We start from the raw sequence: 18,004 nt of genomic DNA, 5'->3' as shown, positions 1-18,004 counted from the left end.
GACTAAATTGAGTTAAAAGGAGATACACGCTTAAACATCTGCTGCTCTGAGAGAGCGAGAGGAAGGATAGCGAGCGCTAACAGCTTTACCAGGAAAAACAACATTCTAACGGACTTTGCAGGAGGTTGATGGAGGAAATGTCTTTCTCTCTCTGTGTGTGTACTGCTGCACATATCGCTCATGTTTCTGCTGTCATACAGTCACTGTTCATGTTCTAGACATGGTATGGTTGTGTGTGTGGTCTCCTAAAAATACACTGGGATCTACAGGCTCAACTATCAGGTGTGTGTGTTTGTGACAAGTAAAATGCTAGTCTTAAAATCAAATGTTAAAGAAGCAGATTAATGTGTTTGCCAAAGCACTGTTTACTTGTTTTCATTTCAAAAGCATCAGATTGTGTGTCTGTGTTTGTGAAGAGGTCAAGTTGTGCCTACATTGTTGGGACCAAATGTCTCCTCAGGGGTAATAAAACCTGAAATGAGCTGCACTGTTGGACCAGCCAATGGAAAAAGACTTAATAAACATCCTAAGTAATGTTTTAACGATAATGTAAAAATGAAGAATGTTATAAGTACGAAATGTTATTAGCTCAGTATATATATATATATATATATATATATATATATATAAACAATAGAAGTCAATGAAAAGTGTGTGTGCAGGATTTTATGATTCTTAGGGAGGGTTTTTCTGGTCTGTCTGTCAACTCAATTTCAGCAAGATGGTAGCAGGTGTGTAAGAGAGAAAAAAAGACAATGAGGGAAAAAAATAGGAAGCACTGCTAGTGTACTTTCTGATAGTATTATTTGATTTGAAGTCCTGACACACGCACACACACACACACACACACACAGTGTTCTTTCCTCATTAGATTATCTCTGCTCGTCTACATCTGTGGCTAACATGTGCAGCTTTTATCTGCCTGCCTCTTTCATCACTCTGTCTATCTCGTTTTGGTTTATTTTGCTCCTTTTCCTGTTCTCTCATCCCTTCTTTCCTTTATGCTGCTTTAATGTGCTTTCTTTCTTTCTTTCTTTCTTTCTTGTCTCTGTGCGTCCTCTCCCTCTGCCCCTCTGATCAGGTTTGACGTTAATGTGTCTGGATGGAGTGTGTGTGATTTTTTTTTTTTTTTTTTTTTGAGGGGGATGGTTTGGTAGCGGGTGACAGAACCTTCTAGAGCTTGTTTTGTTCATCTTGCCGGGTGCCCTAGTGACCCCGGCTTCTGCTGTACGTGTGTGTGCGCGTATATGTTTGTGCGTGTGTCTGTGTGAATATGAGTTATGGTTACACACATACGGCCGCTGCCACAGTAGCGGCTGAAGTATTTCTGCCTTTTGTTTCCTCAGAGGCCAGGCCTGTTTGAAAACCTTTGAATAACATTGGTTATGTTGGAGAGAACGTTCAGATAACATTTCTCACGGACAGCAGGTCGGTCACAGCTGTGTCTGTTTGGATAGAGAGAAAGTGGGAAAGAAAGAAGAAAGGGACTTGAGGGAAAGAGAAAAGTGGAGGCGTGAAGGCAGAGAGAGAGAGAGAGATTGGTCAGATTTTTGATAGTCCATTAAGAACTCTGTAAAAACCCAACAGTAGTTTGAAAATGAGAACGGAAAAACCAATGAAAAAAAAAACTGATGGAGTGAGAAAAAGAGAGGGAATTTAAATATATCCTGAAATATTTAAGACATTTCTCAAGTTAAGTAATTACATTACATTTAAAGTTTTCTGACATTTAATATGCAAATTTTTAAATTAAAAAATACATTTTCCCCTTGTTTTTAGAAATAAAATGTAAGAAAATAAAACTGTAGAAATAAAAACTAGGTGAATAATATATGAACAAACCACTCAGTAAAAACCTTCAGAATATAGATTTAGAGGTAATATAGATTTAGAGGAAAACAAACCAGAAAGTTTGTTTTATGCAATTGCTACTGAAGTGGAGAAATCTACAAATGCAAATCAATAAAGTGTAATAAAAGAAACACTTAAATGTTTGAGTTTTGGAAGTTTTCTTTTCACTTTCTTTCCAAGTTGACCAGTGCATTACAAAACAATGGATTTTGCCTGTAGTGTCTTGTGATTTTGTAGATGCTGGGGTTGGTGGGAGGCAGTTACTTTTTTTTTTCTGAATCAAGCTGGCGCAAACATATCTACTGGTGCGAATACCCGCTCATAGTTGCTACGGTTACTGTTGTCATGTCACGTAGCCATCATCCCTCATCCAGTAACCGTTAGTTGCTGTTTCACACTGTGCAAACTTTCTGAGTGTGTTTGTGGGTGTTTCTGACCACCGAAGGAATTTCTCCCGTTGTGACGTCTGTGTGTGGCTTTTATTGAGCCTGTCACTGGTTATTAGGTCAAATCAAATGCCTTACAATGGTAATTGTGTAAGTTGTTTTTGCATACATTTCTTGAATCATAAGGACTGATACTGATCAATGTTCTTATGAAGAGATGAAAAGTTTGGCATCACTTCATAAAGCTGAAGTGTTGAATTTTTCTTTTAGGTTAAAGGGATAGTCCATCCAAAAAATGAATTCTAAACATGTATGATTTTTATATAGAAAACCGTTTATGTTATTTTGGACCCCTGACAAAACAACATTGGTGCGTAACTCTCCGTTTGATTGACCAATGCCAGATGAAGGGGTCCCCTTTTTGAAAAGAGGCATTATATTTGTAATTCTGTTATGTTTTGCAATTATTTTAGTAACAGAAGTGCTGAAATTACAGCTTTAACCTCAGATCATAAATTAAAATCATCAGGTCTGCTTGTGTTACAGCGCTTGCAAACCAAAGCAAAACATTGTGAAGTCTCTGGGAACACTGACGTGATGTTATGAGAACCACTTCGTGAGAAGATTAGAAACTTAAACGGGTAGAAAAAGCGAGAGGTTGAATATGCGAATATGCCAGCAGACATCTTCATATTCCTGTCATGTCTGTTAGCAGTGGCTTTGGGTTCACACACGCTTAGCTGATTTTAAATATGGCTTTGACTATGCGGTTTTCTTGAGCAATGTGCCACGAGTTTTCGGGGTGAAAAATCATAGTGGTTTTCTTGCTTAATCCGCACACCAAACGCTAGACAAGCCAAACTGTTTGCCATCTCAGAGTGTGTGTCTGCGTGTGTGTGTTTACCGAGCTCGGCGTTTCCTAGGTCACAGTGCTGTAGAGAGTTTGGCTTTTGTCTGCGGAGTGGACGCTTAACCCCAGTCCTCTCAGCTCACAAGACACACACATACGGACACACAACACACACATACACACACACTTGCTAAGCCTTGTCTGTTCACACGAGTTGGTGGGAACAGTTTTGAAATTAAAGATGGATACAATAGAGTGAAGTGTCGCCTGTCTGTTGAAGTATAGCGTTAATAGCTGCAAGTGTATATGTGTGTGTATATGCGTACGAGCGTGTGCATGTGTGGGATTTAATTTCATTCATAATCAGATTTTAATGAAGACAGGAAAAGAGTTTATAGCCTGTTGCCATAGTGACAATGACTCATAATGGAAAAACCTCAAGCTTGTAGACATGTGTGTACATGTATGTCAGAGTCGTGTTTTCTTGTGTTGTTGTGTTTGTGTGCATGACCTGCATTTTAGACATTTTTATGTCTTCAGAGGATTCGAAATAATATATTTTACTCCTTGGTTGTTAAAAAACATGCAATTTCGGGTTGCAGGTTTAAGTAGAATGAGTAAATCATCTGCTGAAGCTGCCAGTTCATTACTATGCTGTCTAAAAATATGCAAATGAGAATATTTAAGCAAGACGCAACAGGTAAAAGCTAAATCTGTTGCACACCACTTGCTAAAATTCTTCATGAAATACCTGAGCAAGCCACATGGCAAGCAGTGAACATTTTGAGCAATGGTATGTGAATTTTAATCCAGCAGCAGATATGATAAAATATTACTAAATATAAACTATTTATTTAAACTACGACTTTCAATTTTAATTGTCTTTTTAATTGATTAATCTTAAAGGAGAAGTTCACTTCCAGAACAAAAATGTACAGATAATTACTGGACTGGATAAATAATGGACTTCAACGGTGCCCACAAGTTTATCAAGTGATATGATCGGTTATATTCTAAAAAAATGTTCAATTTATATTCCTTTTAAACCTCAAACGCTGGTCTTGTCTATTCTCTGTGATGCGCATGTGAACTCTGTGTAATCGGGGTCAATACAGTTAGGGTATGTCGAAAAAACTCCCATTTCATTTTCTCCTCCAACATGAAAATTAACCTACATCGTTGCAGAAGTACCGAAGTACCTAGTGTTTACAAAGTGAACGTGCAAAGAAGATCAAATGCTCTTTACAAAAAAAGGTAAAACAGCAATGTAGGATGATTTTGAAATTGGAGGTTTTGCTAGATAAGACCCTTCTTCTTTGGCTGGGATCGTTCAGAGCACTTTGAAGCTGCATTGAAACTATTTTGGAAGTTTAAACTTCCAAACTCGGGGCACCATTGAAGTCCACTATATGGAGATAAATTCTGGAATATCTTCCCACAGAAACAATTTCTTTACGACTGAAGAAAGAAAGACACAAACATCTTGGATGATAAGAGGGTGAGTAAATTATCTGTAAATTTTTGTTCTGGAAGTCAACTTTTCTAAGCAAATATTAATAATTGGATTCAGTTAATTAAAATATCACATAATTATAATTAATTGGCAGTCTTGATATTAACATTTTTTTGCATTGGAAAGTAATAAAACTAAGCAAATTGATACCAAATCCATTCTTTTTCACATTCTCCTGTTTTCTGTCATGCAAATATAACACAGACGTTATTTTTGCCTGCAGGCTGTTTGAATAAACTGGTTCACACTATTATTATTATTATTTTTGTATCCAGGGGCATTTAGTCATTTAGTAGTATATATGCTTTTGTTTATGCCATTATGACATTCAAAACATAATGGTATTCTGGTAATACAGAATAGTTTAAATGCAGTGTTATGAATGTTCGGCTTGACAGATAAAGCTGCACGAATAGCTATGAAGCTAGAATAATCTCAATTTTACAATGTTTGTATACATAATGTTTTGCTTACAGTTGTTTGCAAGAATTAATTTCACCTAGCTTATGCAGTGTAAAATATACATTTTATCTTTTTCAGATTTTTGCGGTTTGATAGAGAGAATATTTTAAGTTTGTTTGGTAGGTGAGAGAACTAAAAGAGGGTTGGCAAACACACACACACACACACACACACACACACACACACACCTGAGCATTACTCAGGAGAGAGTCTCAGACAGACAGTCTCCAGGGCAGGCACTGAGCCATCCACAATTATAAAAAAAAACACCTGCATGTGTGTGTGAGAGAGTGTGTGGGGGATTCACGAGACACACTTTTTATCAGTTGACCACACAGTTATGGCCTTTGACCATTAAACGGTTCAAACCCACTTGATAAGTGATTTATGTTTGTTTAAACCAGTCAATATGTGTTTTTGACAAGTTTTTAGTTAACTGTGTATTTCAGACTGTTTTCCGCCTGTTTTTTCTACTGAAATCTGATATTTCAACTTGTGAAAACTTTTGAAAGCCCCATTGGTGTGCAAGAATGTGTGTATTTGGTTCATGAACAGGGTGTGTTATCTGGGCTCATCTCTAATCCTTTTCCACATTTATGTGAAATGGATTTGATGAAGTTAAAGTGCATTAGATTTGGGGATCACTTCTCAAAACAGCATCATCAATCTCAATGCTTATTTGACCTGTCAGGCTGCACTACGTGGGGCTTATATTTTGTCTCTAAACATGCACCCACATGTACACGTGTGAGGTTACCCACACACACACACACATAACTGAGTGTTAAAGATGTCCTTTTCAAATTGAGCAAGCCACTTTTCTAATTCTGTGTGTGGCCGAGTGTGTGGTTGTGTGTTTGTGTCTGAGATTGTTTACGTGTGAGCGAGTGTCTTAGTGACGGGTAACAAGAAGTGGGCAATTTCTTGTTAGCATGTAACTGAAACTCCGGCCGTATCCTAGCAACCATCCTGGCCACTCCATGGTCTTTAGTTTCACCTTCACAACACCACGGCAACTAGAACACAATATCTCCACGGCTACAGAGCGGCGCACCACTGGAAGCACTTAAATTAAATAATTAAGGCCCTTGATTAGTGTTATATCAGCTAATCTGTTACGTTTAGGGTGTCAGATATCGACTTCCTTTACAAGCAAATCAGTGTAAGGAATCAGCATTACATTTCCACTGAAAGGTGGAAAGTAGCCCGATGGAGAATTAAGCTATCACTGAAAATTATTATGGAAGTCTTTAAAACTGTTTGCTTCCACATTGTTATTAAGAGTATGAATGAGTCTTTTGAGTACAAAAAAAAAGTGGTTGTACACAGTGTACAAATTTTACAATAACATTCCGGGGGGTTGACTTTTTAGGTATTTTTTAATAGGAAATTGTTAAACACAATCTCTTGAGGTCCATTTTGTACAGTCCAAATTGTTTTTTGGCATCCTTAGTGCTGTTAGCCATCCTTAGTGGCATCCTTAGTGCGTTTTACTGCTTAAATAACTTTTCTAAAATACTGTATAATTGTGCTATGAAAAGCAGTGATAGAGTGATAATGATGGTATGTTTTGTCAATTGTCCATTCGATAATAGTCACAATGGAAAGCACTTGAGCAACCTACTGTTGGCGCAACGTGAAAATATGAAATTTGACTAGTCTAAAGTATACATCAGTTCTGATGTGGCATTTAGCATATCTGTACAGCTGAACATGTAGCCTTTCAAACTATTCTCAATTAGATAGTGTGCATAAACACAGGAGGTCATGCTAGAAAGTGTCATCCTTGTCCAGTGTTTGCACCATTTCTCTCCAGAAATTATGACCTAAAATCACTTGTTTGACTTTTTGACTTGCGTTTGACAACTTTTGCATTATTGTACTCTCGTAAATGTGCATCGAAGACTGACATGAAAGAGAAGAAATTGTTGAATAAAGTTTGAAAACATTATTCAACAAGCTAAGAGTTTTCGTAGCTTCATAAAATTACGGCTGAACCACTGATGTCACATGGACTATTTTAATGAAGTCCTTACTATCTTTCTGGGCCTTGAACGTGGTAGTTGCGTTACGATGCATTCACACGGGGTGTCAGCGTCAACATCACGTCATTTACTTTAAACGGAGTGACGTCAAGCATTGCCGAGGTTCATTGCGTTGCGTCACTGGTGTTGCTCGCGGCAGAAGTTGAAAACTGACGCAAGCGTCAACCAATCAGATCGCCTTATGTAAATATACTAGTGCGGATGCTAGCCAATCGCATTCATGCAACACCAGAAAGGTAATGTGATTGGTTATTGTCACTATGACAGTCACGTCAGCACCAAGCTTCAGCCACGCCCTCTGTCAATGTACTGTTACTGTACATGCAGGGTCAGAAAGCTCTCGGATTTCATAAAAAATATCTTAATTTGTGTTCCGAAGATGAACGAAGGCCTTACTGGTTTACGACATGAGGGTGAGTAATTGACAGAATTTTCATTTTTGGGTAAACTATTGCTTTAACTTGTAATCTAACTTTTGTGCTTACTGAAGTGTGTTTAAAAAAACCCTGTTGAAACAAACATAGATTTAATGCTCCACCAGCCTTACACTACCAGCCAACAACATCAGGTATTGTTGACGTGAAAGTTGCAAGTTCATTTGTTGTTTATTATGCAGCTGTACGGGGTGTGAACTCTGAAAGGTGGACTCCATTTTGGCTCCGTTTGCTCAGTCACACAGTCGTCTATTCTGAGTGAAAGCGTGGGAGTGTAATTGCTCTGAAGTGGACTCCATTTTGGCTCTGGTCACACAGTGGCACAGTAGGCCATTCTGAGGGAATAGGAGTGAGTTCAGCAGCGCTGGAGTGGAATTGTCAGCATTCTTCAGCACTGCTGTCATCTTTAACCTCTTAACAGAGCCTCTTCACTTTGAGTTCTCACACTCACAGTCACACAAACACAAACAAGTGAGCATACACAAAGAAGGACTGACACACATCAGACACAAGAGGTGTAACAAGCAAACACTGCTCAAAATTACACATGGAAACTCTGCGTGAGATTGACAGGGTGACACAGAGTGAAAGTGTACATCTGTGTGCACGTGTATATGTATGTAATTCAGTAATAACAGGCTTCAGCCGCAGCTCTGTCATTATTTAATTACCGCTTCCTTCCATCTCCGTGGCAACGTAATGTTTCCCTGATTGGTGTATAGTTGCCGAGTCACTTCCTCACTTCCTGACCTTAGAAGAGTGAGGTGAGGCGACGGCTGCATTTTAAAATCTAGTGAGCTGTCTACCTAGACAGCATTTGTGGACATCATAGACACGTACAGATGTTGCCTAGGAAGGTCACGCTAAGTATTGCAACACAGCCGGTGAAAGAGGAGACACTGGGATGACTGAATCACACACTTCCTATGGTCAACCAAGACTGGACACAAACACACACTCACGCCCTCTGTGGTGTTTAGCTTGTCAGGTTTTCAAGTTTGTCAAACAGCAGTGAGTAGTTTCGGTGGTGTGTGAGAATTTGTGTGTGGGTGTTTGTGGAAGTGTGTGTGTGCAGTGTACAGTGTGTGTTTTGCTGGTTTGGCCTTTTTCTTGACCAAAGTCTATTTTTCATTGCTCAGAGAAAATGTTGTTTAAATAGACCGAACCTTTTTCTCAGCATGCTCTTGTAAATATCTCTTATTTTGCATTTTGAGCTGTGTGTTGATTGAAGACCCATCCTGAAGTCATTGAGGTCATGCATAGTGTATGAAAACAGACAAGCCGGATAATCATATGTAAGATAATAAATGATCAAATAAAACATAAATTAACATTCAGATTCTTTTTTTTTTTATCTCTTGTACTGTTACATAAAAGATACATTGGAAAGTGCCGTCTTAAAGTCCTCCTGGGAAATTCCTACTTGCATGTTTGAAAGTCGTAATTACAATGCGGTGTGCATTTAAGTGACTTTGGTCAGAATAAAAACAACAATGGACAGTTTTGTATTTCTTTTTCTCTCTTTCAGTTCCTGACAAGGATTGGACACTTTTAGTGCCTGTATAAACAACTGAAATAAACAAATGTGTAACTGATGCTTTTTATTTATTGTGGCCTTCAAGTGAAGTCAAAAATATTGCAATTACAAGTTTCAAGCACATAAACAATGCATGAAACACTGAACTATAAAATAGAAAATATATCTATAATCTATAATATAGAAATCAATGGACACAGAGCAAGTGACCAATGTAAACCTAATCATTCACGGTTTGCTTTATGTAACAAAAACGTTTAGTTGTGATATAATGTTTGACTTCATATGTGGTTTCATTTGTGTAAGCATGTTTATCATAACCATTTTTTTTGCAAACTTTATATCTGACTTTCATCTACAGCAAAATCTCTATATGAAGAGTTCAGATGCAAAACTCTCTAAAAACCACCTCGGTCAAAAATGAGATAAAGTTACGGAGTGACTGCTCTCGACACATACGTCCATCAAATAGTTTTACTTCAAACTCACTAAATCCCAGCCTCAACCCAATCAGAAGTACCGGTACTTAGGTAGAAACCTATACATAGGAGCCTGATAAAAATGCTTATTTAAAAATAAAAAACACCTTGCTGTCTATGCAAGGTCAGAAAGCTCTCAGATTTCATCAAAACTATCTTCATTTGTGTTCGGAAGATAACCAAAGGTTTTACGGGTTTGGAACGACATGAGCGTGAGTAATTAATGACAGAATTTTTATTTTTGGGTGAACTATCCCTTTAAGACTGAATTCCAACTTTTCTTTGATTCATTTAGAAATATGTTATCCATGTCTGTGTTATTCCTTTCATAAATACAGTCATTCCAACATGAGTTGAAGGCAGTATACAATGAGGTGAAGGAGAAAGCAGGGTCAGAAAGGGCTCATAGGACTCTTTTATTAGAGAGTGTGTCAGGTTTATGGGTCAGACTTGCCCAGTCTGAATAGATCATGTCTAAGCAGCATTGTGCGCGAAACATCAAATGCAGTGAGGCTTTTTGTCCTTCTACAGCACCCATAATCACCACCCATTCTGATACACTAAGATCTGAGTTCTCACAGAGTTTTATTCCCAGAGGAATGTCTGCCACCCTGTGTGTGTGTATATATGTATATATATCTGTGTGTGTGTCTTGGATGCTGCACAAATCAGGATCTGTTTGAAAGGGTTGAGTCTCTGAATGAAAGCTTAGTGTTGTTCTCTGGCTTACCCAGTTGATCCTGTTCAGTGTATGCCCTCTAATCGGCTTTTGCTAATGTGAATTCTCTAACAATCACCCTCACTCTCTTTCTCCTTTCTCTCTCTGTGTCTTAACCCTTCTCTTTCAAACACTAACAACCATCACGTCTTTTCTTTTACTTGGTTAATCACTCCGTTGTTTTAGCCAATTAACTGCTGACATAAGGGCAGCAGGGTGTGGAAGTTGCCTCTCTCGCTGTGTGTGTGTTGATTTTGTCTGTATACTGTTTTATCAGGTTGTGTCTGGTCACAAACACAAGACCTCCATATGTTCCTTTAAAGGTGTCTTCCATTGAGGGTATGTTAGTGTGTGTATGTGTGTGCGTGTTAAGTTGTAAATTCCTGCGTTTAGCCAGTGTGTGCAAAGTGTCTAGAGGTTAAGTGAGCAAAGGTGAGATGTCCTCAGGGTCACTGGTGAAAGTTGTACGGTGGCTTAACACTGAGCACCTGGGCTTAGCCCTGGCTGATAAGGACCACACCTGTGTATGTGCATGTGTGTCTCATTAAAAAGATGAAAAAGAAATGAATATTACTTTTGTAAAATGTTTTAAGTCATGTACACTCATATGTGACCCTGGACCACAAAACCAGTTATATTCATAGCAATAGCCAACAATACGTTGTATAGGTCAAAATGATCAAATATTTTTTTAAATGACAAAAATCATTAGGATATTAAGAAAAGATCATGTTCCATGAGGACATTTTGTGAATTAAATATAAACTTAATATAAACTTAAATATAAACTTGAATTAAATATACCATAAATATAACAAAACTTAATTTTTGATTACTAATATGCATTGCTAAGAACATTTGGACAACTTTAAAGGCGATTTTCTCAATATTAGATTTTTTCCACCCTCAGATTCCAGATTTTCAAATAGTTGTATCTCGGCCAAATATTGTTCTATCCTAACAAACCATACATCAATGGAAAGCTTAGTTATTCAGCTTTCAGAAATCTCAGGTTTTAAAAAAATTGACCCTTATGACTGGTTTTGTGGTTACCACACCTCTGAGTGCTTCCATGTATTGGCCTATTCACACTAAGTGTGAATCAAAAATACAAAACAAATTGCTGTCAACTGACTATTCGCACAAATATAAGTTTAAATGATAACCCAGTTCAGTCCCTTACAACAGATGAAACCACCAAATTCGCTCTAGTACACCATGACAACTTTTAGCTTAGACTGTGGGCATGAATATGTCGTTAATGCATTTAGCCAATTTATAGCTATTTAATTCTACTTTGTGTGGTTTTGGCTGTTGTGATCCTGTTTAGTAAGAGATTTGTAATTAATTGATGAAATAAAACTTCTGAGATGAGAAGGCTCTCGCAGTTTTTACCAAAATCTTTGGTAAATATGTAAGATTAAGTAATAAAATGCTGGGAAAAGCTGTTTAATTCATCTAATATTGTTTAATTATTGCAGGATTCCAACAAGTGCAGTTTAAACAGTGTATGAAAAACTTGAAAGGCGTTTGATCACACAATGTTTTTGATGTGTAAATGAGAAAAAGAAAAAGAAAAAAACCTATATAGAAGAAATGAAACAGACCAAATAAGTGAAATATAAGCGTACACTGTGCACAGTTTTTCCAAATACATTTTCCATAACAAGCTGTTGCAGACAAATCATAAAGCTTTAACAATTGCAAGTTCATTTGGCTGCTCAGAGGAGCTTATCATCTCATCACATTCTCATAAAAATGCTTCACGAGAAAGGCTTACTTTTTACGTTTCTTGGAACACCCGTGCATTTTTTAGAGCTTTTAAATCAAAGGCAAAATGAGTCGTTTACTATGTCTCACAGCCCCCCACTTCTGGGCCCTGCACAAGTACGGTAAAGCATTATATCATCATAAAAAAGCATCATAATGGCCACCTAAAGAGCGAGCGGGTAGGAGGACAGAGACTGTTTTGAAAGAAGGGATATTACAAAATATTTCCTGAAGACCACCCATAGCCTGAAAAGCTGATCCTCTTCTTAGTCTCTGGGGCTCTAAACCTGCCCATTTATGATCAGGCACGGTGGGAGGCAGACATGTACGGTGACACTTGATTATGTGTCTGTCAGCTCTGTTGCTGGCTTCCTGGGTGTGTGTGTGTGTGTGTGTGTGTGTGTGTGTGTAACAGTAGCTTAAGGGATGATGTAAGCGGGTTTCCTAATTGCAGGGTGATACAAGGGTGTGTCAGATCTCACTGCCTCAGGGAGCATTAAATGTGTGTGTGTGTGTCCTCAGGTAACAGAACGATATAAAGACTCTCTGGTATGTCTTTCTGCGGCTGTTTGCTTGGATACCGGATAAACGTGGCTTTTTTTTTCATGTTTCCACATCCTTTCACTCCTCAAATAACCACTATAGAACTGCCACTACACCTGATGAAAATGAGATGCCTCAATTTAACAAGGCAAAAGAGAACAAGGCAGATTTAAATTGACCTTTTCTCCTTTGGGGTCCGAGGATTGTAATTAGAGTTTTTGGAAAATTCACCTTTTTTTAAACTCAAGCTGCTGACTTATTAAAGGCTTAGCTTTAGGGAAAAGTGATATATCTGGCACTCGCTTTGACTCGTATAAATTTGTATAACTCTCGGTTTCAACAGTGTGTGGTCTTTCTCACTTTTCACAGACTGGGTTTCTAATAAAGAAACATTAGCTTGGCACATTAAGTTAATTAAAGTCAAAAACAAAAATAAAGAACAAATGAGTAGTTTCATTTTTTTATATCCTTTTAAAATATCTTTTTATTTATCTCTTATTGTAATATAGCATATATGTGACCCTGGATCACAAAACCAGTCTTAAGTAGCATGGGTATATTTATATATAGCCAAAAATACATTGTATGGGTCAAAATTATTGATTTTTCTTTTATGCCAAAAATCATTAGGATATTATTTAAAGATCATGTTCCATAAAGATATTTTGTAAATTTCCTACCATAAATATATCAAAACTTCTTTTTTGATTAGTAATATGCATTGCTAAGAACTTCATTTGGACAACTTTAAAGGCGATTTTCTCAATATTTAGATTTTTTTGCACCTTCAGAATCCTGATTTTCAAAGAGTATCTTTTCCAAATAAAGAGTATCTTTGCCAAATATTGTGCTGTCCTAACATCCTACCCTTACGACTAGTTTTGTGGTCCAGGGTCACAATTATTAAACCTGAACAAATTTCTAATCTCAGAAAATGTTAGTATATTCCACAGTTAATCAAAAAGGAACGTCAAGTAACACACTGAGTTAAATATGAAATTCTGAAAGACTGAAATAGTATTTTCTTGTAAAATGTACTCCAATAATCTATGAAAAAACACAGTTACTACAGTTGAAGTTATCCCCAAAAATGATTTGATGATGAGATGATGAGATTTTTATTTTTTTATGGCTACATTTAGGGTTCAAATTAATCAGTATAATTAGCTTTATATAAAAACAGCCTGTGGTATGTCCTCATTAGATCTAAGAGTGTGTGTGTTTGTGTGTGTGTAATTGCAGGAATGTGCATTTGAAAGGAGGGGAGGAGTAGAGAGGTGGAGAATGACACCACTCTACCTGTTGAAACAAAACACAAATGTAATAAGGGCTCTCCTGACTTTTGTCTTGTGGGGGTGTGCGTGTGTATGGAGGGGGTTAACAGAAAAGGTTCAAAAGTTCACTTAAAATAGGTTACTGCATGTTTTTATGATTCATTGCATTGTTAAGCCTTTGCGGTGTTTGCACACAAACACACATCCACACACATTCCAATGTAATAAACACAATTTCAAATGACCCAAACAGCTTTGAATGACTGTAAAGAGTAAATGATGTTTCAGTGGTACACAAAAATGACATCTCATTTTATGTTTTCTTCTTTCTGTCTCTTTGTGGAGGTTAAGGGGGTGATGGGCAGGGAAAGGGGAGATGAGAGGAGGTATAGTATGGTTTGAGGGGGTGGCAGCGGTAAACGAGTGTGACTGCAGTGAGAGTGACGTGCTAAGCAGAGGGGTGGAGACGCTTGTCTTTTCAGAATGAAGGGAATCACCATGGCAGCAATTAAAAGCCTGAGGCTCCCCGCGCTGGGTCAGCGTGCACAGGGAGATGAAAGTGTGTTTGTGCATGCATGTATGTGTGTGTCAAAGAATGTGTGAGCTCCCCAAAAGCCGTTACTCAGCAGGGGAGAGAGAAATGAACTAATGAACTTTTAGAGGAGCAAATCTTTGAGAGAAGGACAGGTGTCAGCCACAGAAGGGTGATGAACGGTTTGATGATTGGTTTATGCATCAGTTATTACCATACTGAACTGATGATTAAAGACAACATAGGAAACATTCAAAATGCAATTAAAGAGATCATTCACTTCAAAATGAAAATTCTGTCATTATTTACTTAATTATGTCTCGTAGTGACCCATTCATAGTGACAAGTGTCAAACTCATAAAAGGTGGGGAAGAACATATAAAAACAGGTGTGTGTGTCTCTTTGGATGTGGAATACCAGTAATGATGGAGCTGCTGCCTTTTAAGATCAATCAAACATATACACACGCATTTACCTGAGCACTGAAGGTTTTGATGCACCATTATACATTTTTTAAATCAGAACTCTTCATATACACTCATGCACCTTCACATACACAAGGCACAGTCACCCGCAGATACCTGTATTGTTTTTTCCAGTGAGGCGGAAATTGCTACGATGGTCTTGACATGGTCGATGAACATGCATTTATGGAATGTGTCTTTATGCAAGTCTACAATGCTCTATCAGGCACAGAAATCAGTAGTTTAGATAAGCCTGTGTGAGTGAGAGAGAAAGCGAGAAGGAGAGTTAAAGGGAAATTCTGTATCCATTTACTCACTTTCAGTTGTTGTAAACCTTAAACCTGTTGTAAACTTTTTGTTTGACTGTGGAAGACAGAAGGAGACAGTTTCAAGCATCAAACGAATCCTAAAATACCAAAAAGTATATTTAAAAGTGTTTCATGTGAATTGCTCACTATATTCTAAGTCCTCCGAAACCCTATCTTGAAATGAAAAAGAAATCAAAATGAATTGACTTTATTATAGTTAGTTTTTATAGTTGAAAATGCATATTATTTTTTATTTAGTACTGACTCGAATTAGATATTTCACATAAAAGATGTTTACATATAGTCCACAAGAAAAAATAATAGTTGAATTTATAAAATTGACCCTGTTCAAAAGTTTACATACACTTGATTCTTAATACTGTGTTGTAAACTTTTGAACAGAATGAAGATGTGTACATTTTTCTTATTTTGCCTAAATAACTTATTTGATCATTTAGTACTGTCCTTCAGAAACTATAGAAGATACTTACATGTTTCCCAGAAGACAAAATAAGTTACATTTACCCTGATCTTTAAATTCAAAAAGTTTTCACCCCCCGGCTGTTAATGCATCGTTTTTCCTTCAGGAGCATCAGTGAGCATTTGAACCTTCTGTAATAGTTGCATATGAGTCCCTCAGTTGTCCTCAGTGTGAAAAGATGGATCTCAAAATCATACAGTCACTGTTGGAGAGGGTTCAAATACACCAAAATGCTGAAAAATTTGAGGAACCTGAAGGTTTCTCTGAAGAACAATGGGCAGTTTAACTGTTCAGGACAAACAAGGGACTCATGAACAACTATTACTAAACAAACAAACAAACAGACAAACAAAAACACAGCTGTGGATCATTCAGGTCACAACACAGTATTACAGATCAAGTGTATTTAAACTTTTGAATCTTTTATAAATTCAACTTCTGTTTTCTCTTGTAGGCTATAAATGTCTTTTTTTTGTGAAATATCTTATTCAGGTCAGTACTAAATAAAAAATAACATACATTTTGTATGATCCCTATTATTTTGGTAAAATAATTAACAATTTGCAGATTCTGCAAGGTATATGTAAACTTTTGACTTCAACTGTATCTGCAAAATTAAAAAAACATATCTATACATACAAATCGCTGCAGGTTTCAGCTGAAATTAACACTAGAGGCTGTACATCTCAGACAACTTTTAATCCTTTTCACAAGTATGATTTGCAGGGCCAGAATTTTGATTAATAAAGCCTAATTTTACACAGTTACTTGCAGAATATTATGTTATGACTTCAAAACAATTTTAACATGCTGCAAGATTTGAAATATTTTGAATGTTAGTGTTATATACAGCTTCATGGATTTTCTAAAGCAATAGGTTTGCTCAGTAGCTCATTTGAATTCTGAACCAGAACAATACACACCTGAACCAGTGTGATAAAACGTGGCCATTGTCACATACTGAACGCACTTTTTAGCACCACTCCCTGGACATTTAACTTTGAAACATGCTTTAATAACAGTGTTGCATAAATGTCACCTCAAGCATATATTTCCAACGAGCCAGGGTGGTGTATTTATTGAATCATGACAAATTTCTGTTCCTCCACTGAAAGTGCTTTTTCAAAAAGTGCTTTTTTCAAATCCACATTGAGTGGTTAAATCCAAGTCTCCTGAAGAGACAAGATCAGTTTGTATGATGGACAGATTTAATTTAGGCTTTTAATTCATAGAACACAATCTTTTCTTGAACTTCTTAAAGCGTCAAAGTTTTGGTGTAATGGACTTTCAATGGAGGGATAGAAATCTCTCAGGTTTCATATCTTCATTTGTGTCTCAACGACGAACAGAAGTCCTATTAAAAGCTTCAGTCCCTATTCTTTGTAACTGCATAACAATGAGTGATATGAGGGTCATTTTTTGAGAATTTTTAACTTCCTAGACTAAAAAAATCCCTACAGGCTCAGTAACTTTCATATCAAGGTCACATTGACAGTTTATGCCTCTTGTTCTGACCCAAACCAACTTGACTTCCTGTGCTACTTAAATTTATGTGTGTGAAGTATGTGTCTGAGTGCATGTTTATGTCATACTAAAGTAGTACCTCAATCGCTCTTCCTGTCTGTCAGTGTGTGTAGTGCCGAACTGACAGATGGGGACTAATTGGCCCCGATCATTTCAATAGATGTGTATTTGGTGCTTTTCTCTCACTCACTCGCTCTCTTTTCCTCAGCTTTTCTTCCCTCTACTGTATGTTTTCCTTTGGGATAGAAATGTTTTCACTTGGGAATGTGGGTCTAGCAGGTGTTAATTTTATTTTTCCCTTTGTCTCTCTCACTCTCAGTCTCTCTCCCAGGAATTCCTCCCATGTTAGGTCACTGTAATCTCACTTGTCCAGTTCACTATTATGATAAAGACATGCAACATAATACCACCATTCGGAAGTGTGTTTGTTAGAAAGAAAGAAAGAGAAAGAGAAAAAGAGATTTGTCGGAGAGACAAAATGGACTTTTAAAGTTCTTGAAAGGAATTTTTCAGATAATCCCCCTCTCCCGCCACTAAGCCCACTCTCCAGAAAACGTACTTCATTTCCATTGACGATTTCTCTCACGTACGTTACGCTCTGTTTGCCAGCTCCTTCCTAAGAGCCTCAAAGCGTCGGCCATTGCGGTGCCCTTTACAAAACCAACTTCCTCCTCATCACCTCTTTCTCCGTGAGGTCTCTTCCTCTTCTGATGCGTTTCTCATTCTGACTAGAAATCGTTTGGGTTGTGAATGAGTTTGGCTTAGTCATAAGACCCCAACAGCAAGCGGTTCGGACCACTGAACTTTTCTAATCAACACTTTTCACACACACG

General features: G+C 37.4%; 1 protein-coding gene across 1 annotated transcript in view; it reads left to right on the top strand.

Moving 5' to 3' along the window:
- The window catches only part of slit2 (slit homolog 2 (Drosophila)), a 90,657-nt gene that overhangs the window by 10,781 nt on the left and 61,872 nt on the right, over positions 1-18,004 (top strand).

The sequence above is a fragment of the Labeo rohita genome, chromosome 1, assembly GCF_022985175.1.
Source record: "Labeo rohita strain BAU-BD-2019 chromosome 1, IGBB_LRoh.1.0, whole genome shotgun sequence".
NCBI lineage: Eukaryota > Metazoa > Chordata > Actinopteri > Cypriniformes > Cyprinidae > Labeo > Labeo rohita.
This window is presented reverse-complemented; position numbering and strand designations above follow the sequence as displayed.